The sequence below is a fragment of the Nilaparvata lugens genome, chromosome 14 (genome assembly GCF_014356525.2).
Source record: "Nilaparvata lugens isolate BPH chromosome 14, ASM1435652v1, whole genome shotgun sequence".
NCBI lineage: Eukaryota > Metazoa > Arthropoda > Insecta > Hemiptera > Delphacidae > Nilaparvata > Nilaparvata lugens.
Genome location: NC_052517.1, coordinates 13710666 through 13732657, shown reverse-complemented (window position 1 = coordinate 13732657; position 21992 = coordinate 13710666). Strand labels below are relative to the sequence as shown.

Genomic DNA, 21992 nt, shown 5'->3' with positions numbered 1-21992 from the left:
CTTCTCTTACAAACTGGATGTTCATCATTTTTCATAGTCACTAAGAAAAACGGAAAATCCTGTCCAAAGCTCTTCCTTGGCTTTTAAATAGTTATTTGTGCAACTAGTGCGCAAAGTGACAGTTTGCTGCACCGAAGGAAACGTTTACGGAACGTAGAAGGAATGGCTCCTTGAGTGCAGCAGAGGAACTTTGCCCACATATTTCACATTTAATTTTCCCTACAGTTACCATTGAATATGAAAAGTGGGTAATTATGGGTAAAATTGCCTGAAATGCATCAAATGTTTGTGTGTGTAATTTTATTATTAATAAATAAAATTGAATAATGTAGTAGTGTTTGAATGACGGGGCGGCTGTCACTGATGTGGTCGCTGTCCTCGAATTCGGTGTCCTTAATATTATTATAACGTGCAGTGAGGTATACCACAGTCATTGTTACCAACTTAATTTTTGTTTTCGTGCACTAATCCTCCATATAACCCACCAACTATCTTGCGTTGCCATGTTGCAAATCTGGAGTGCAGAAAAAATTTTTCCCGCACTAGAGCGGAAAAATGATTATTTGCGTTCTGTAATCAGTGCAGCAATGGCCACTTTCCAAGGTAACTGTAGGAAAAAAGCTTTTTCAGATAACCTTGAAGCATACTTTGCAGAAACTTAGGGCCAGGCCACACGAGACGTTTTTCAGAAGAGTTTACACGGCACCACAGGACAGAAAGCTCTCCGATAGGCTAATTAGGTTTGCGTATCGAGAATCAGCCAATCGGAGAACATCTTGCCCTTTCAACTTGTCTGAAAAACGCCTTATGTGGCTTGGCCCTTAGTGTCTTACTCTATAATATTGAGCGGGCATATTTCTTGACAACCAATGTATATTTTATCAATATCACAGTTGGGTCGAACTCGTATTAAAACTGGAATAAGCGAGGGTTGGTCACCCTCAGTGTTCTAGCATGTACTAGGTACGAGAAGGATAAGGAAGGGTGGGAGGAGAATGGTGAGGAGGAAGAGGAGAAGATGTTGAGGAGAGGGAGGAGGAGTTCGTGGAAGAGAAGTAGGAAGGGTAGGAGGAGGAAGATGAGGAGGACGTGGAATCACCTAAGTTTCTGTGTAGAGAGAAATAGAACATGAAAATTTCTTAATTATCGAACGAAAATCCAAATCTATTTGTAGCAATATTTTCAACTCTTTACACTACTATTAGATGGAACGCAAAATACGGTTATTTTGTCAATAACTTCACTATAAATATCAACTTTCCTATTTTTTAAGGTTTCATATTTGAAAAATTGAGTAATTTTCGGTTCAATTTTGCATTTGAATAAAAAATCATGTTTGATAAACGGCTCACACCAATTCAAACGGTCAGACATGTCTGGTACACTATTTTCCAGTTTTAATCCTTTCCTGATAATTTTGAAAGCCTCTAGAACTTCTTGATCTGACGGATTCTTCTCCTCAGGTTCCGTCACAGCTATCATCATCATAGTCAGTTCAAAGAATTGAAATGTGTGGCAAAAGCAAGAATGGGGAAGTCCAGTCGTTCACCTGCCTGGTCTACAATAATGACAAGTTCTTGGAATTCAATATCCAGTAACTTGCATTCAATTTCCGACATGTGTTTCACCCTCTATTAACTGTCTACTACCCTATCTTCTTCCTACCTGAATTGCCATTATTTTTATTCTATTTCTGCTGAAACCCAACAATTCCTTGGAAATAACCGTCTGCTTCCAATACACACTACTCTTTGTATGTTGAAGTCAAGGGAAAACTTTGTTGTTGAGAGGTCCGAAATTCTTTACATAGAGGTAAATAAGCAGCAAAAACTCAAAAATGTCATGGGACCAGGTAAAAATTCGTTTTAGAGGATTTCGTTAAGTGGAGGTTCGTTATAGAGAGGTTCGACTGTATTATTTCTACGCTGTCATTACAACGTGGACCTCACAATAGTCACTACTCACTACTCACTACATTCTAGCTTTTATTCGATCGAACCAATGATATTATTATAAAATAAAATAGAAAACCTGTATATTCACGTACTTTAGCTGATACATCTTTCGATTAGCCTGAGAAGAATATCAATACTTCAATACTAGTACATTCCTTCTACACCTCCTACATTTACTTCTCCAACTTGTTCTTCTCCTTCTTCTTCCTCCTTCTTTTATTCCTCCTCCTCCTCCTCCTTCTTCTCCTTATTCGTCTTCCTCTTCCTGTTCTTCTTTTTCTTCCTTCTTATACTACTCCGCCTTGTTATTCTCCTTCTTCATCTTCTTTTTCTTCTTCTCCTCCTTGTTGTTGTTGTTCTTCTTGCTCTTCCTGTTCTTCTTCTTCCTTTTTATACTACTCCTCCTTCTTCCTCTTCTTCTTATTCCTCCACAACTCTCCCTGTTCTTCCTCTTCTTCCTTCTTTTACTCATCCTTCTTTTACTCCTCCTCCTTGTTCTTCTCCTTGTTGTTTTTCTTCTTCTTGCTCTTCCTGTTCTTATTCTACCTTCTTTAACTATTCATCCTTGTTTTTCTCCTTCTTCGTCTTCTTCTCCTTCTCCAACTTGTTCTTGTTGTTGTTGTTATTGTACTTCTTCTTCTTCTTCTTATACTACTCCTTGTTCTTCTCCTTGCTCTTTCTGTTCTTCTTATTCTTCCTTCTTTAACTATTCCTCCTTGTTCTTCTCCTTCTTCGTCTTCTTCTCCTTCTCCAACTTGTTATTGTTGTTGTTATTGTACTTCTTCTTTTTATTTTACTACTCCTTGTTCTTCTCCTTGCTCTTTCTGTTCTTCTTATTCTTCCTTCTTTAACTATTCCTCCTTGTTCTTCTCCTTCTTCGTCTTCTTCTCCTTCTCCAACTTGTTCTTGTTGTTGTTGTTATTGTACTTCTTCTTCATTTTCTTTTGCTACTCCTTGTTCTTCTCCTTCTCCTTTTCTTCTTCTTGCTGTTGCTCTTTCTGTTCTTCTTATTCTTCCTTCTTATAAGACTCCTCCTTGTTCTTCTCCTTCTTCATCTTCGTCTTTTTCTTCCGCTACTCTTTCTTGTACTTCTTCTCCTATTTGTTCTTGTTGTTCTTCTTCGTCTTCTTTTACTTCTCCTTCTCCCATTTTCTATTTACATTGTGTGTCTAGCGGCACCAATCAGAGAGCGAACTCGAAAGGGGTCCCCTCAGGCTATCACGAGCGTTTAAGTTAACATGGGGGGGCAGAGTACCCCTTCTGTACCCCTCCCACAACCCGAGTTGTATGATGGGAATTCGACCCATTGACCGACCATCTGGTCAAAACAGAGTATTGCATCCTGCTATAGTGTGGTCCACGTTATAATGGCAGTGGATAAAGATAGAAGAATAGCGATGCCGATTCTCTGTATTAATTAATTATATTTCTACACTGTCAAAAACATAATTGGCATCGTTGTGGACCTAGAAAAGGATGGAACCACCGGCTTTGTCGAATGATAGACAAGGATAGCAAAACCAAAGTTGATCAAATACTGTCATTATAACGTGGACCTCACTATAGTTCTGTTTATCTTTCTGATACTTTCTTATCTTTTTCTTCTAATTCTACTTCTTCTTTACATTGAGGCTTTTTTACTTACTAATATGGAAATACAGCAATAGACTGGCTTCTCCACACATCTGTGTAATCACTTGTCAGCTGATTTATGATGAATAAATCTATAGTCTGATTTTTACTTTGCTTGCCCTATTACCATAGGTAAGGAAAGTATTGCTTTCCGATAAAATTAAGGTACCCCAATTTCTGAATTTCTATACGTTTTAAGGTCCCCTGAGTCCGAAAAAGTGATTTTTGGGTATTGGTCTGTATATATATATATAATATATATATATATATATATATATATATATGTGTGTGTGTGTGTGTGTGTGTGTGTGTGTGTGTGTGTTGTGTGGTGTGTGTGGTGTGTGTGTGTGTGTGTGTGTGTGTGTGTGTGTGTGTGTGTGTGTGTTTATGAGTGTATGTGTGTCTGTGTACATGATATCTCATCTCCCAACGAACGAAATGACTTGAAATTTGGAACGTAAGGTCCTTACAATATAAGGATCCGACACGAACAATTACGATCAAATGCAATTAGAGATGACGGCTAAAATGGCAAAAAGGTTGTCAAAAAAAGGGGTTTTCGCGATTTTCTCGAAAATGGCTCCAACGATTTTGATTAAATTCATACCTAAAATAGTCATTAATAAGCTCTATCAAATGCCACAAGTCCCATATCTGTAAAATATTCAGGAGCTCCGCCCCATCCATGCAAAGTTTGATTTTAGATTCTCAATTATCAGGCTTCAGATACAATTTAAACAAAACATTTCGAGTGGAAAAGACTGAACATGAGAATCTCTACAAATTAATGTCTTGTAACATTTTCACCTAAAATCAAAAATAAGCTCGAAATTCGAGAAAATGTGATTATCCAATTGCAAACTGTTGATTCTATTAAATGATTCACTATGAAGAGATAGCAGACCTCGTGTGTCTCCAGCGTTATTGCCCTGTCACCAGCTGGCTCAAATCTTTGTATGGTAGACTTGAGATGCGCGGGAACACTAGCGTCAGGTGATCAATTTTCATAACGGCAAGGAAAGTTGTGTGAGTGCGCAAAACCAGATTTTTATTATTCAAATTGGATAACCTTCTCCAATATAATTAATTGTTAAGATCATTATTAGAGTGAGAAAAAGTGGCAAATGAAATTTTTAAGTGGTCTAAATAAGCGAGTTATGGGTTGTTGAAGTGCTAACTCCGTTTTCTTTCCAGATGATAAACAGTTTCGACTATATTATTTGAACTTCTCTTAATAATTCAAAAATTTATCTTTCCAAACTAAAACATTTTATTCCCCATATCGTTCATAAATAAAAAAGTTACATTTTTAGTGAATTCGATAACTTGTTTATTTTGGCTTTAATCGCAAAAAACGCATATTAGAACAAAGCCAATGATATACTGAATGCATTAAAAAAAAATCCAATGGAAAATTCGAAGCCGTTTATGATCAGGAAAGCAAACAGAGTTAGTACTTCAACAACCCATAACTCACTTTTCAGACCACTTAAAAATTTCAGTTGCCACTTTTTCTCACTTTTATAATGATCTTAAAAATTATATTGATAAAGATTATCCAAATTAAATAAAAATAAAAAGGTGTACCAAACAGCCTTAAGAGTATGACAGAACTTCTGCTATTTTCCTAACGCAATTCAAATCAAGGCAAAAAATGTAGAAGAATAGGAAAAGGTAGAAGGAAATCAAGAAGAACAGGAATAAGTAGGAAATGAAGGAGAAGAAGGAAAAGAAGAAAGATACGAAGAAGAAGTAGAAGAAAACGAAGGAGGAAGAAGAAGGAGGATGAAGCACGAGAGAAAAGGACTAGAATTGGAGAAGACTGGGATATAAGGAAAGGAAAAAGAAAGAAGTGGAAGAGACAAAGGTCCGGTTGCACAAAAGAATGTAAAATTTTTAATCCTGATTAAATGCCACGAGAACCAATCAGAGAACCAATCAGGCAGAGAAGGCTTCTCTGATTGGTTATTGTGAACTTAATCACGATTAAAATTCAACAGGCTTTTGCGCAACTGGCACTCTGGATTTGAAATAAAAGTGAGATACTGTAAATATAACTATCTACAATATAATGAAGGGAGGAATTGACTTATACACGTACGGGATAGGAAAAATTATGTTTGACGCATCATCACGTCTCAACTTCTCAACTGATTAACCTAACATTTTGCATACAGATTCTTAATTTACCAAGGATTGTTATAAGCCTATTATAAATTCTTTAAGATTTCAGTAGGTCAAGTTTTCAGATTGAACGCTTTTGGAGCATGAGTTACCTGCTTGAAGGGTGGCATGCCAAATGACCGATTCCCATTTGGTCGAAATTATCATTTTGTCGCAAAAGATCGAAAATTGAAGAATCCCAAATGGTAGAATTGAAGCTTGTACTTTCCCAAATGGTCGAATCCCAAATGATCGAAAAGTTTTAATAGTAATCCCATTTGGCCGAAAATCTCAGTTGTCGCAAAAGGTCGAAGATTTGATTTTCCCAACTGACCGATTCCCAAATGGTCGATTCCTATTTGGTAGAAAAGTTTAGTTGTTAGTCGCAAATGATCGAATCTCATCGGCTATATGGGATTCAACCGTATGGGAAAGTATACTTTTCGACCCTTTGAGATTCGACTATTTGCGAAAAACTACAAAACTTTTCTACCTAATAGGATTCGACCATTTGCGACGAACTACAAAATTTTTCTATCAGATGGGATTCGACTGAGAATCGGTCAGATGGGAAAATCAAATCTTCGACCTTTTGCGACAGCTGAGATTTACGGCCAAATGAGATTTCTATTAAAACTTTTCGATCACTTGGGATTCGACCATTTGGGAAAGTATAAGTTTCAATTCTACCATTTGGGATTCTTCAATTTTCGATCATTTGCGAATAATAATTTCGACCAAATGGGAATCGGTCATTTGGCATGCCACCAAACTTGTACTTTCCCAAATGGTCGAATCGCAAATGATCGAAAAGTTTTAATAGTAATCCCATTTGGCCGAAAATCTCAACTATCGCAAAAGGTCGAAGATTTGATTTTCCCATCTGACTGATTCTCAAACAGTCGAATCCCATTTGATAGAAAAATTTTGTAGTTCGTCGCAATTGATCGAATCTCATCGGCTAGATGGGATTCGACCATATGGGAAAGTATACTCTTCGACCTTTTATGATTCGGTCAGATGGGACCCCACGGCTTGAAGTAGATATATATAAGATACAGTAAAGTGTGATTAGATTGGATTACCATCGATGATACTGGTCTAATTTTACTAAATAAATAGATTGTATATTCTCAAATAAATAAAAAATAAATTCTTCTTAATCCTCTATAATGTACCTCAACCTTTTGCTCATTAACATCATCATCATCATCATCATAATCTTCCTCCTCCTCCTCCTCCTCCTCCTCCTCTTCCACCTTTTCCCCCCTCCTCATCATCATTTATCTCAGCTAATAGATAAATCGATAGATATTCCAGTACAGGCCTTTTTTGTTAGTATAGGACACACTTTCCCAGAGTGAAACTTTATAACCGTTTATAACTCAAAGCTTATACGATCATTCCCTCCTCCTCCTCCTCCTCCTTCTACTCCTCCTCCTCCTCCAACTCTTCATTCTTCTTTTCCTCTTTATACTTCTTCTTCATCTTCATAATCAAGATTTAGTGTTCATCGTAGTAACGTATTCCTGAAACTATCGTAGAAGAATCGTCTTCTCTGCCGTATTCTTCTTCTTTTTCTTCTCATTCATCTTTCTCTTCTTCTTCTTCTTCTTCATCTCCTCCTTCATCTTTCTCTTCTTCTTCCTCTTTGGGTAACTATTCTTCTTCTACTTCATGTGTTTTTCATCATCATCATCATCGCCTACTCTTCACTATTCTAACTTATCTTATTTTTCTTTTTCCTCTTCAACTTCTTGTTCTTCCTCTCCTCCTCCTCATCAATCTTCTTCTTCTTTTTCCTATTCATCTACTCATCATCAATCTTCTTCTTCTCCCTCTTCTGCTAACTTCTCTGTTACTTCATTCCCTTCCTTTTTACAATCATCGTCTACTCTTTCCTATTCTCCTCACTTTTCGTCTTCTCCTTCTCCTCCATCATTCTCTCCTTCTTCTTCCTCTCCTGCTAACTTCTCTTTATCTTCCTATCCTCCTCCACCTTCTCCTTCTACTATTTCTTCTCCTTCTTCTTCTTTTGCTCTCTTCCTCTTCTCTTCTACAATTTTTCGTCTTCACCATTATCATCATCATATTTTTCTTCCTATTCTCCTCAATTCTTCTTCTTCTATTCATCCTCAATAATCTTATTCATCTTCTTCTTCCTCCTCCCTCTTCTGCTCTACTCTTTTCCTCTTCTCTTCTTCCGCTTCATTCCTTTTTCTTGTTCACCATCATCATCTTTTCCTCCCTATTCTCCTCACTTTCCTTCTTCTTCTTTTTCTTCCTCTTCTTCTAATCAACTCTTTTCCTCTTCCTCCTTCACCATCATCATCATCATTTTTTCCTTCCTATTCTCCTCACTTTTCTTTTTCTCCAACATCATTCTTCTCTTCTTCCATCTTTATCACCTCTTCCTCCATCATTCTTTTCTTCTACTTCTCCCTGACCATCTCCTTCTTCGTCCATCTTGATAGTATAAGCGCCCATTACAGTGTTTATGTTTATGGCTTGTTTCGGTCTGAGTTTCTCCCTGGCTTTATCTCCAATCACTGAATGAATGTAACATTAATCATCCATTGAAAATTGAATTTGATTGGAGTGTTGCAGCCCAAGAGGTTGTCCCAAAGATTGTAGATACTAAAAACTACACTATGGAGAGTTTCACTGCAAACTGCCTGCTTTGGTTATTATATTTTTACTTTCCTCGCCCTATTACCATAGGTAAGAAAAGTATTGCTTTCCGAAAAAAATTAAGGTACCCCGATTTCTAAATTTCTATACGTTTCAAGGTCGCCTGAGTCCAAAAAAGTGGTTTTTGGGTATTGGGGTATTGGTCTGTGTGTGTGTGTGTGTGTGTGTTGTGTGTTGTGTGTGTGTGTGGTGTGTGTGTCCCATTAACGGAATGACTTGAAATTTGGAACTTGAGGTCCTTTCACTATAAGGATCCGACACGAACGATTTCGATCGAATGCAATTCAAGATGGCCGTTAAAATGGCGAAAATGTTGTCAAAAACAGGGGTTTTCGCGATTTTCTCAAAAACGGCTCTAATGATTTTGATCAAATTCATACTTAGAAAAGTCATCGATAAGCTCTATCAACTGCCACAAGTCCCATATCTATAAAAATTTCAGGAGCTCCGCCCCATCAATGCAAAGTTTGATTTTAGATCCCCAATTATCAGGCTTCAGATACAATTTAAACAAAAAACTTCAAGTGAAAACGATTGAGCATAAAAATCTCTAAAATTAATGTCCAGTAACATTTTCACCTAAAATTGAAAATAAGCTCGAAATTCGAGAAAATAAGATTATTCAATTGCAAATTGTTGGCAACTCTTGATTCTATTAAATTATTCACTATGAGGAGATAGCAGACTTCGTGTGTCTGCAGCGCTATTGTCCTGTCACCAACTGACTCAGATCTTAGAATAGTAGACTTGAGATGCGCGTGAACACTAGCGTCAGTTGAACAATTTTCATAACGGCATGGAAAGTTGTGTGAGTACGCCACACCAGATTTTTTCACAGTAAAAAGCAATTTAATATGTGAATATTTCCTATTTTAGTGATTATAATGTGAAATATTTCTTCTATGTTTAGTTTTGAAGCATCTAAATTTAAAAATCTCAATTGTGAAAATAATTAAGGACTGATCATTTTGTGAAGTGAACAACTACAAGACTTAACCTATTTCGGACTGTGTGTAACCTTATCTAAATTTGGGAGAGGAATAGCACAAAGTTACCTTATTCACTCTCTCCCTATAATTTTGATGATGTACTTTATGTATGAATCAATAATAAGTCAATCAATCAATTTGGCAACAATTTTACTCTATTTAATCAACTATTACACTACCAATACATTTATTACGACTCTATTCCATGCAACGAAAAAAATATACTTCTAACCTTTTTCCTTAGTGGAATGTGATGAAATTTGTAAGAAGATGCTCACCTGAAACAAAGAATAAAGAAATATTACAAAAACTATAACAATATTCAAGTAATAGTAGAAAATTTAATAGTTCAAAACAGTCATGAAAAGATCTAAAATTTCAAGTTTTGAACTGTCACACTGAAGATAACGCCATAGATGTTGAAAAACGTTTGTAACTTTCCAACAAATTCGTGAAAATTTTAAAAATTATAGTTTTTTATTATTAGAGTCATAAACATGATTTTTTATAAGATAACTGGTATCATACAAATTTCAAGTTTTGAACTGTCACACTGAAGATAACGCCATAGATGTTGAAAAACGTTTGTAACTTTCCAACAAATTCGTGAAAATTTTAAAAATTATAGTTTTTTATTATTAGAGTCATAAATATGATTTTTTATAAGATAACTGGTATCATACAAAAAATACTATGATCAGAAATTCATAAATTTATTTTGGGTGGACTCCCAAACACCTTGATACAATAAAATACGCATGTCATTTCAATTTCCTAGCAAAAATCACTTCAAACTGTCAGCATTGGAATAATGGGAAGCATTAATATTAATCAATAAGAAATGCTGACAGTTTGAGTTCATCGCACTACAGCAACAATATTTCTATATATAATAAAGGAGAGAACTGGCCTATACACGTAGGGGATAGGAGATTTACGAATGACGCATCATCACGTCTCAACTACAGATGGAATTAAATAGAGAATACATTTATTCATATGCTAATTAATATATAAATTATTTAACGAAAATCCTAAATAAATGCTGTAAATCACCCCGAAGACTTCTGCAACTGCAGACATTGACAACAGGGTTAACAGCTAGATGGAAATTCGATGAGAACTACTATCCAAAAATTGGATAACCTCCCAATAGCCAAACGTCTCAACTACTCAACTGATTAACTTGAGATTTTGCATATGGATTCTTAATCTACCGAGGATGGTTATAGGCCTATTTTAAATTCTTCAAGATTTCATTACGTCAAGTTTCTAGTATGTCAAGTTTGTAATTGGATTCTTGCGGAGCACGGGTTCCTGCTATTCAATAATAATTAAGGAGAGAACTGGCTTATACACGTGAGGGTTAGGAAATTCACGAATGACGCATCATCACTTGAAATTTTGCATATTGATTCAAGATATACGGAGAATGGTTATGGGCCTATTTTAAATTCTTCAAGATTTAATTTCGCAAAGTTTGTAATTTGGACCCTTTGTAATTGAGCACGGGTTACCAGCTAGTAGTAAATAAATTCATTACAATGAATGAATGAATGAATGAACGATTAAATAGATGATTTAGGAATCCCTACAATGTAACAGTTTGAAGTTCACTTTACTAAAATTATAGCACTGCTTTTTCTTGAATACAGAATAATATTATGAGTTACAAACACCTGATATACAGCTCAACAGTAAACGTTCCTACAGTATATAGTGAGGTCCACGTTATAATGGCGGTGAATAAAAATAGAAGAATAGCGATGCCGATTCTCTGCATTAACTTATTATATTTCTACACTGTCAAAAACATAATTGTCATCGTTGTGGACCTAGAAAAGGATAGTACCACCGGCTTTGTCGAATGATAGACAAGGATAGCAAAACCAAAGTTGATCAAATACTGTCATTATAACGTGGACCTTACTATATAGTATAATGGTGAGTTCCACGTTATACTGGCAGCGTTTGATTAGCAATGGTATTGCTATCCTTGTCTATCATTCTACAAAGCGGATAGCGCTAACTCTTTTTGCTTTGCTCTGTTGCCAGATCATCTTTTAAACAATGTATAATTAATAATTAATCAAAATATTTCATCTTAATTATGAAATTTTCTTGCTTAATAAATAATATAATTGATTATTTTAAACGAGAATGAACAGTACAGGCAGATCGGTACACTTTTTTATTATTTAAATTGGATAACCTTCTTCAATATAATAGATCATTATAAGAGTGAGAAAAAGTTGCAACTGGAATTTTTATGTGGTCTAATAAGCGAGTTATGGGTTGTTGAAGTGCTAACTATCCAGATCATAAACGGTTTCGACTATATTATTATGAATTCTCTTAAAAATTCAAGAAATGAATCTTTCCAAACTAAAACATTTTATTCCCCATATCGTTCATAAATAAAAAAGTAACATTTTTTGTAAATTCGATAACTTGTTTATTTTGGCATTAATCGTGAAAAAACGCATATTAGAGCAAAGCCAATGTTATACTGAATAAAGCTCCAATGGAAAATTCGAAACCGTTTATGATCTGGAAAGAAAACCGAGTTTAGCACTTCAACAACCATAACTCGCTTATTAACCACTTAAAAATTTCAGTTGCTACTTTTTCTCACTCTTATAATGATCTTAACAATTATTGACCGAGCGAAGTGAGGTCTTAGATTCAAGTCGACGGTCTCGCATTTCTCTTAATGTTTAAATGTTTGAATATTCAAATAATTTATATGTTGCCTATTTACGGCGAAACGCGGTAATAGATTTTCATGAAATTTGACAGATATGTTCCTTTTTTAATTGCGCGTCGACGTATATACAAGGTTTTTGGAAATTTTGCATTTCAAGGATAATATAAAAGGAAAAAGGAGCCTCCTTCATACGCCAATATTGGAGTAAAAATCAGACAATAGAATTATTATTCATCATAAATCAGCTGACAAGTGATTACACAGATGTTTGGAGAAGTCAGTCTATTGCTGTATTTCCATAAGGTCTATAGTTTCAATCAGGGGTACTTGTGGATGAGAATACTACGTGAGGTCTACTGTTCAAAGAACTACTAGTATAAAAGGAAAAGGAGCCTCCTTCATACGCCAATATTGGAGTAAAGATCAGACTCTAGAATTATTCATCATAAATCAGCTGACAAGTGATTACACAGATGTGTGGAGAAGCCAGTCTATTGCTGTATTTCCATAAGGTCTATAGTTTCAATCAGGTACTTGTGGATGAGAATACTGCGTGAGGTCTACTGTTCACAGCCTTAATATTACATCAATAAACCTGTATCAGCTACATCTATAGAAGGCATTGACAAGACAGAGGATCGGCAACGTTGTTCTCCTATCTTTCTCCACTGCCATTATAATGTGTATATAGTGTGTACGTTATTGTCCGGATAACCGGGAGCGTGGAGCAAGTACCTAACCGTGGCTAAACCGTTAATTTTGCAAGCCTAATTACATTCAGTTGCGCACGTAGAGGCCTACAAATGGCGGACGCCATGATGTAATCTGGTCAGTCCTCAATACATGCTAGTCTACATTCCCGTCTTACTATAGTAGTGAGGTCCACGTTATAATGGCAGTCTTTGATCAACATTGGTGTTGCTATCCTTGTCTATTATTCCACACAGCAGGTAGCGCTATCCTTTTCTAGCTCTGCAAAGTTAATTATTATTTAACGAAAATCCTAAATAAATGCTGCAAATCACCCCGAAGATAACTAATTTTTGGATAGTAGTTCTCATCGAATTTCCATCTAGCTGTTAACCCTGTTGTCAATGTCTGCAGTAGCAGAAGTCTTCGGGGTGATTTGCAGCATTTATTTAGGATTTTCGTTAAATAATAATTATATATTAATTAGCATTTGAATAAATGCATTCTCTATTCAATTCCTCTGCAAAGTTGCCTGATCGTTCTTCAATGTAGAAATATTATTAGCTGATAAAATATTCAATCTTTTTCAGTCATTGAAAAGTATATTTTCTTGACAAAAATTTATTTTTATATTTTTAACAAGAATGAACAGTTAATATCAGATACACCGGTATACGCAATTCCCTATAGAAGGCAGTGGCAAGGCAGAGAATCGACAACGCTGTTCTATCTTTCTCCACTGATATTATAAAATGGACCTGACAATAGAAGAATAGTTTTACACATGAAAGAATGTTTTATTTGATTTTTTCCATTGGAACGTATAAAATAAGTTAGTTTACTATCATTACATCATCAATGTGATGATAACACAATGATTATACAATTTCTATTACAATACAAAAACGATTAGATAGGGCTTTCATCACAAATTTAATGAATTTGTTTCAATTATTAAAATGATCAAATCAAATCAAATTTTATTCAATCATATATCACTTACATGACAAATTCAATTATACAAATGATATTACAGATCATTGGATACAATACTGTTTGCTTAAGAAAATTCTTGTCTGCAAACGGGAGTGATATACATTCAGAACTCAACTAAAAAAACTTTATTGATTAACAAAAATGAAAAAAAGGCCTATAACAATCTTTGGTGAATTAAGAATCTATATTTATGCAACATTTCAAGTTAATTAGTTCAGATAATCATTTCCTATCTCATAAATGCATAAGCCAATTCTTTTCTTTATAATATTATATAAATGCAATTGATCCATTCCTTTATTAGGCGACGTTAGGATTTTAAAGTCCTGTCTACCACACAACCTCATACTTTTGCCAGTAAAGTGAGGCACAATAGTATATTTTGCACCTAGGGCCGAAAATGAGACTTTTCCGCTCGAAATCGGTTTTCAAGTCCGAGGCCGTAGGCCGAGGACTAGAAAAGATTGAGAGCCGGAAAAACATTTTGCCCATGGTGAGAACGTTATTTTTCGCCACACAGAAAAATAAACAAAATATAAATGAGAATAATTGTTTATTAGGCACTTCCGAAAGCAAAACAGGAAGGTCATAGCTCTAGCAAATCTGAATATCAGGAAATTGTCCAAGTATTTTTATTTTTTATTCTGATTTGTCTAAATAACCTAAAAGATTATGTTCAATTATGTAAGAGGTTGAGTTTATACTTTTTTATTCTTTCAAATGACAATAAGATGATATTATTATAAATGTTTTGATTCTTGAATAATAAACACAAATAATGAAGTTTTTTGATCAGCTGTTTTAGCACACTTGGAATTTTGCCAATCTGAATGTCAACGTCAACAATGCTTGTTGTCATTGACCTCGGAAGTTTAGGTTAGAAGTTGTATCCTACTCTGAAAATCGAATTTGAATAGTTTATAATATATATCTTATCTGTATTTTATTCATCCAAATAAAATGATAGTATCTTATTGCAGAATACTTATTCAATTGTAGAAGCATAAACTGATTCCGTTTCATAAACCATTTTGTAAACACGTTCACATCAAATCAGAATCAGCTGACTTCAAGGTTATTTTACAGCCCTAGGGCCGTAAAACTTTTACCGGCCTGGTCAGAAAACAATCATTTTCGGCCTCCATATGACGCACGAAAACCAGTTCATTACATCCAAGTGGGGCAAAAAAACATTAACAGGCACACTTTAAAGATTGATCTAAACCAAATAATTTCACCTTTCATTTCTGATTTGAAATTCACAAACCAATCGGAATGGCTGATCATGTTTCACTCAATTACAAATCAACCACACTTTCATCTCTAGGCTTTCAACTTTTTTCGTAACTTTCCTCGGTCTTCACTTGCTAACAAGTTGTGTCCAATTAAAACCATACAACCGACAACATTTGCCGTATAATTTGAAGGAATCACTTGCGGTTCAGTTTGAAACAGAAAGTACACGGCAATGAAGACGGTATTACTCCAATCAGAGGTAGGCTACATACACACTGTTAGCCAATTAACGGATGGAAATTGTTTGTTTTGCCTGTTTGTCTTCTTCTATTCCTCCTCCTCCTTCTTCAACTTCTACTTTTTCTTCTTCTCCTCCTCCTTCTTCGTCATGTCTTGTTTATCCTCTTCTTCTTCTGCTCCAGCTTCTTCTTCTTCTATTCAGCCCTGCCATTTTCTTCTAATTATTGTTCTATTTCGCCCTGCCGTTTTCTTCTTCTTGTTCTATTTAGACCTGCAATTTTCATCTTCGTCTTCTTCTTCTTCATATTTTTATTCATGCATTTTTCCTCTAAGGCCCGATTGCACAAAATCCAGTTAAATTTCTCGAGAACCAATCAGAGAAGTTTTTTGAAAAGACGGCATCTCTGATAAGTTCTCGATTAAAATTTAACCGTCTTTTGTGCAATCGGCTCTTAGACTATCTTTTTCTACTGCTCGCTTCTTTTTCTTCATCTTTTCGTCCTGTATTTTTCTTCTTAGACTATCTTTCTTTACATCTCGATTGATTTTTCTTCTCCATCATCTTTTATGTCCTTTTTTCTTAGATTATAAATTGCTAATAATTCTCGCTTCATCTTTTCGTTTTTATCTTTGTCTTTCGCTTCGTCATGTCTTTCTCTTCTACGACTATCTTTTTCTACTTATTTTTCCTTTATTCTTCTTCTTCTTCTTTGTGCTGTGTGTTTCCTCTAAGACATTATTTTTCAACTTCTCGCTACATCACTCTTCTCCTTCTCCATCTTTTTCGTCCTGTATTTTTCTTCCTAGACTATCTTTTAGACTTCTTATATAATATTGTGATGTAGGCCAAACTTCATAGATCGGCGATGTATCAACAAATAATTGTCAAGGACAAGAGAGAGAAAACAATACAAAGAACAAGAATAAAAAAAAATCGTGACACTAGACTGCAATAAACATCTGCAATCTCGCTCAGCAGCCAAGGGTGTTACAAACCTTGCTTAATAGGCTACTATTGTGAGTGTCACAGCAAACTGTCAGAACTCCTAATCTAGTAACATCAAAGCACCCATTCAATCAATACTGACAACATAAAGTAAATCTTACTGAGGTTAAATATCTCCTATAGTAAGGTCCACATTATAATGACAGTATTTGATCAACTCTGGTTTTGCTGTCCTTGTCTATCATTCGACAAAGACGGTGGTACCATCCTTTTCTAGGTCCACAACGATGCCAATTATGTTTTTGACAGTGTAGAAATATAATTAGTTAATGCAGAGAATCGGCATCGCTATTCTTTCATCTTTATTCACTGCCATTAAAACGTGGACCACACTATATAGTGAGTTCCACGTTATAATGACAGTGGATAAAGATAGCAGAACAACGTTGCCGATCCTCTGTCTTGTCAATGCCTTCTATAGACGGTAGCTGATGCAGGTTTATTGATGTAATATTACCTCGTTAAAATAATTATATTTTAACAAGCAGTAAATTATATTATTCAATAATTTCCTAATAAATTTATATAATTAAGATGAAATATTTTGTTAATTATCAATTCTACATTGTTGAAAGCCGATCTGGCAACAGGGCAAAGCGAGAACGAGATAGCACTATCAGCTTTGTTGAATGATAGACAAGGATAGAAGTACCATTGCTAATCAAACACTGCCATTATAACGTGGACTTCACTATAGAAGATATTTAACCTAGTAAATAGTTCTCTATTTAATTCCATCTGTAACTGGTTGGCCGCTATGGCTTCGTATGAAATGAGCGCTGCTATCCAGAGATTGTCAGTTTGGTGTAAGGGTAAGCATTCCTGACTAGCAATTGGGAGGTACCGGGTTCGATTCCCGGGCTGGCAACTAATTTTTGGATAGTAGTTCTCATCGAATTCCCATCTAGCTGTAACCCTGTTGTCATTGTCTGCAGTTGCAGAGGTCTTCGGGGTGATTTGCAGCATTTATTTTGGATTTTCGTTAAATAATAATTATATATTAATTAGCATTTGAATAAATGGATTCTCTATTTAATTCCATTTGTAAATATTTTATCAATTAAATATCAATTCTACATTGTTAAAAATCGATCTGGCAACAGAGCAAAGCGAGAAAGAGATAGCGCTATCCGCTTTGTTGAATGATAGACAAGGATAGCAATACCATTGCTAATCAAACACTGTCATTACAACGTGGACCTCACTATAACAGTCAGCATTCCTCATAAGCAACATTTATGCTACCCATTTGAACAACGCTGCCAGTTCGAAGTGAAACTCTCAATAGCTGCATTTCTCAAGTTAACCGACTGTCCTTGTCACTACATATTTGGTGTGCTGATTAATTCTTCCGTGTCCGTTTCGTTCACTTATTCATTTACTCGATTTCATGATTCGTGTTTGCCAAAAACATGTTTCTACTTTTATAGAAGGTATTGCAATTGTTGTTGTATCAAAATACACTTCCTGGAATTTGGAACGAACATTGAACAAATTTTATTCAACTAATTTTTGGATTCAAAATCTGGATTGTATGGATTGAATTTTTTCTGTCTTGTTGTTTTAGCAGGTGAATCTTGATGATAAAGATGATGAAGAAGAAGAAGTATAAGTGGGAAAAGAAGAATGAAGAGAAGGAGGAGAAGGAAGAGGAGAAGGAGGAGGAGGAGGATTAGGACGGAGAAGTTGGCAGAAGAGGAAGATGAAGAAGAAGATTGAGGAGGGAGAACTGTAATTCAGTTCCCTTCATATGATAATTGTCGAATAATTTGAAAATAAAACAGTAGGAGACATGAAAAAATTAGAAATAAAATAATTTCTTGAGGAAAAACGTTGAAAACTAGCTAACCACAACCTTATCCTTTGTAGATCTGCGGTTTCACTCTGTAGTGTTCTTTTGTTATTTTATGTTTTTCTCACTCATTCTTCCTCTCTCATATATAGTATCCTTCTCTCAAGACCTTTCACTCACTCTCTCAAACTGTTCTCTCTCATACACACTATTCTTCTCTCAAGCTCTTTCACTCACTCTCTCTAACTGTTCTCTCTCATACACACTATTCTTCTCTTAAGCTCTTTCACTCACTCCTCTATCTCAATTGCAATTTTTCTTTCATTCTTTCTCTCACACTCCTTCTCTCTCTTCCTTTTGTCATATTCGTTTTTGACCGCAGTTCAATGTCAAAGCATGGATATTCCCTTTAGGTGGTCTGCAAAGCGTCTACGAGATTCAGTACTTTAACTCACATATTTTTCTTCTTCGTCTTCATCATCATCACTATCATCATCATCATCATCTTCTTCTTCTTCTTCTTCCTCTCCTCCTCCTCCTCCTTCTTCATCGGCTTATTCTTCAACTACTTTTCCTCCTTTACCTTACCTTTGTTGAAATCAAAGTTTTTTGAACTTCTTCATCGTCATAATCATCTTCTTCTTCTTCTTCCTTTTTTCCTTATTCTCAAATTCAAATTTCAAATTCAAATTCTTTATTGAAAAAAAAATAATTATACAATCAAATGCATTCCAAAAATCAAATACAATATTGTTTCCTAATTTCTAATATGTGTTCCCTATAGGCTACCCTGTGTGGGGACACTTGAATATATATAATAAAATATTTATATACAAATTTAAATATTATATCATGAAGAACATAATAATTGAATATGGTATTATATTGAAATAAATCAATATGTCAATATTTATAATTCTTGCACACATTCATACGCACACACATTCACATATGCGCACACATTCATACGCACACACATTCACACATGCGCACAAGCACACACACACAAACACACACACAGACAGACACACACACACACACACACACACTTACACAAAACTTAAAACTATGTACGGAGTGGTTGCTGTTTATTCTTCTTCTTCTTGTTCTACTCCTTCTTCATCTTCCTATTCTTCTCCTACGTTTCCTTCTTTAGGTCAACCTTTTCTTCTATGGATTCGCTTTCGTCTCAATTTCACCTCCTCCCTATTTACATCCTCCTATTTCACCTTCAACCTATTTCTAGTTTTATTCTTTCTCATATAAATCTACATTTCAAACTTCTTCTTCTTTTTCTTTTTCTTCTTCTCCTCCTCCTTCTTTATTATAATCATCTTCTTCTCCATTATCATAATCATCATCATCATGATCTTCTTCTTCTTCTTCTTCTCTTCTTCTTCTTCTTCTTCTTCTTCTTCTTCTTCTTCTTCTCCTCCTCCTTATTCTCAACCTTCACCTCTCCTTCGACGTTATCGCTTTCGTCTTCATTCTATTCTCCTGCAACTCCACCACCTCTTATTACTTAATTTTTTTATAATAAATAAATCTACATTTTTACAACTTCTTCTTTCTTCCTTCTTCTCCTCCTTTTCCTCATCTGTTCCTCCTCTACTCTAGATTATTTTTTCTCTCACTCTTGCTGCTGCATATTCCATATGCTGCATATTGCTGCAGAGTCCTCTTCTCCTTTTTTCTTTATCTCCTCCTCCTCCAATTCTTCTATTACCTTCTCACCCTAATCTGATTCCCAAGTTCCTCCCAATACTATGTAAAATAATTTATGTTTATGTTCTTCATATTCCTCTACTTCTCCTACTTCTACTACAACTACTATTTGCTTTTCTTCTTCTGCTCATTCATCATCATCATCATAATCATCAACAACATCTTCTTCTTCTTCTTCATTTTTCCTACTCTTTTACTCATTTTTCCTCGACTACTTTTCATTTTTCTCCTATTCTTTTCCTTATTTTTTACTTATTTATCAACTTCTCTTACGTCCCATTCTCCTTCTTCCATCTCCTCATTTCTCCTCCTCTCACCATTTCCACCCACTTTTTATTATCCTTCTTCATCATTTTTTGAAAAGAAGAAGAAAAAAGATTTGCACTTTTCTTCTTCTTAGTTTTGTCTTCCTTCTTCTTATTCTCCTGTTCTCTTCTATTTTTTTATTCTCCTGCAATCTTCTTTTTCTTCTATTACTTCTTATTCTCCTTTCTTCTTCTTCTTCATCTCATTTTTCTTCTTATCCTAATCATTTTCCCTCAACTACTTTTCATTTATCTCATACTTTTCTATTATTGTCTTATTTTTTACTTCTTAATCTTCTACTTCTCCTACCAATCTAGCTATCCAGCTTATTAGAAAAATATCCATACTATTCTTCTACGTTTTGCTTTCCCACTCCTCATTCTTGTCTTCTCCTATTACTTCTTATTCTTGTTTTCATGTCTTCTCCTATAAATTCTTCTTCTTCTTCTTCTTCTTCAACTACTTTGTCTAGTCATACTCTCGTCTACTTGCCATTGTCTGACACTTTTATTGAGCTGTTTGTTAGGTTTGATTTATATCGATGATAGTATGTTCCCGTCACATTCAATATTCCTATATTTTCCTTTGTTTACTTCACCTCCTCATTCTACGCCACATTCTTCCTGCTTTTTCTTCTTCTTTTTGTTCTCCTTCGTCACGTTATTCTTCTTCTTCTCCTACTTCTTCTTCTACTTCTTGTTCTACTCCCTGTCACTTCTTCTTCTACTTCTTCTACTCCGGTCTCTTCTTCTTCTTCTTCTTCTTCTTCATTGCTTTGTGACCGCTTTGAAACGGTGACATTTTTGAGGACACTATAGTCTGCGTGTGTGTTCCTGTCCTTTGTTCGTTCACATATTTGCTTTCTTCCATTCCATCCTTCTTCATCTTCTCATTCTCCTTCTCAGTTTCCTCATATTCTTTTCTCTGTCCCTCATTTTCATCAGCCTCCTTCCAATCCGTCATTATTCCCCGCATTTTCTCCCTATAATTTCCCTATCAATATTGTAACATACATAAATAAAGAACACTAATCTAATCTAATTTCGTCTTTTCCTTTTTTCTCCTTCTTCTTTATCCTAATTCTCTCAACTTCCTCCTTGCACTTTATTCCCTCACCTACAATTTTGACACGATTTTCATAATTTCGTCCAATTTCTCTATTTCTTTTCTGCCTATAATTCACTTTTTCCCTTTGTATCCTCCAAATAATATTTTGTTGCAATAATGTGTAAATGATAATGATATTAATAATTATTATTAAACGAAGATCCTAATTAACTGCTGTAGATCACCCCGAAGACTTCTGCTACTGCAAATATTGACAACAGGGTAAACAGCTACATGGAAATTCGATGAGCGCTACTATTCAATAATTAATTTTGATAGTTGATTATTAGTAATTTTTGAATAGTAGCGCTCATCGAAATTCCATCTAGCTGTTTTCCCTGTTGTCAATATTTGCAGTAGCAGAAGTCTTCGGGGTGAATTACAGCAGTTAATTTGGATTTTCGTTTAATAATAATTATTAACCCTAAAGAGATACACTGGGATGTTTTTTCTGTTCTGCAGTTGACAAATTATATTTGCAGTTATCAAACAGATGGGAATTTATGCCTAGTCTAAATCAGGATTGTAGTATTGTCAACTACTCTCCACCACTTCCAGTCAGTAATAGCATTCTACAAAGTCACCAGCTCATCTTGTTCTTCGTTTGGGGTGTCTAACACCCCAGAGTGTCTTTTACGTGACTTTTATCAAACACTTTTATTACAAAGATTTATTTGTATTGTCACTACGAATGTGGTGTGGGATGATGGATCAGATTGGAATAAATGCTATGATTCTCTACAACTTGAGATTCAAA

At 35.1% G+C, this 21992-nt stretch overlaps 1 protein-coding gene across 10 annotated transcripts in view; it reads right to left on the bottom strand.

Moving 5' to 3' along the window:
- The window catches only part of LOC111055063 (dnaJ homolog subfamily B member 3), a 202744-nt gene that overhangs the window by 161579 nt on the left and 19173 nt on the right, over nucleotides 1-21992 (bottom strand). For 3 of the 10 annotated variants that reach the window (XM_039440792.1, XM_039440802.1, XM_039440794.1), the window contains exon 2: nucleotides 9663-9708. The exons of the other annotated variants lie outside the window; for them this stretch is intronic. The gene's annotated coding sequence lies outside the window, so the exon portion shown is untranslated. The remainder of the gene's footprint in view (nucleotides 1-9662; nucleotides 9709-21992) is intronic. 10 annotated transcript variants of the gene reach the window in all.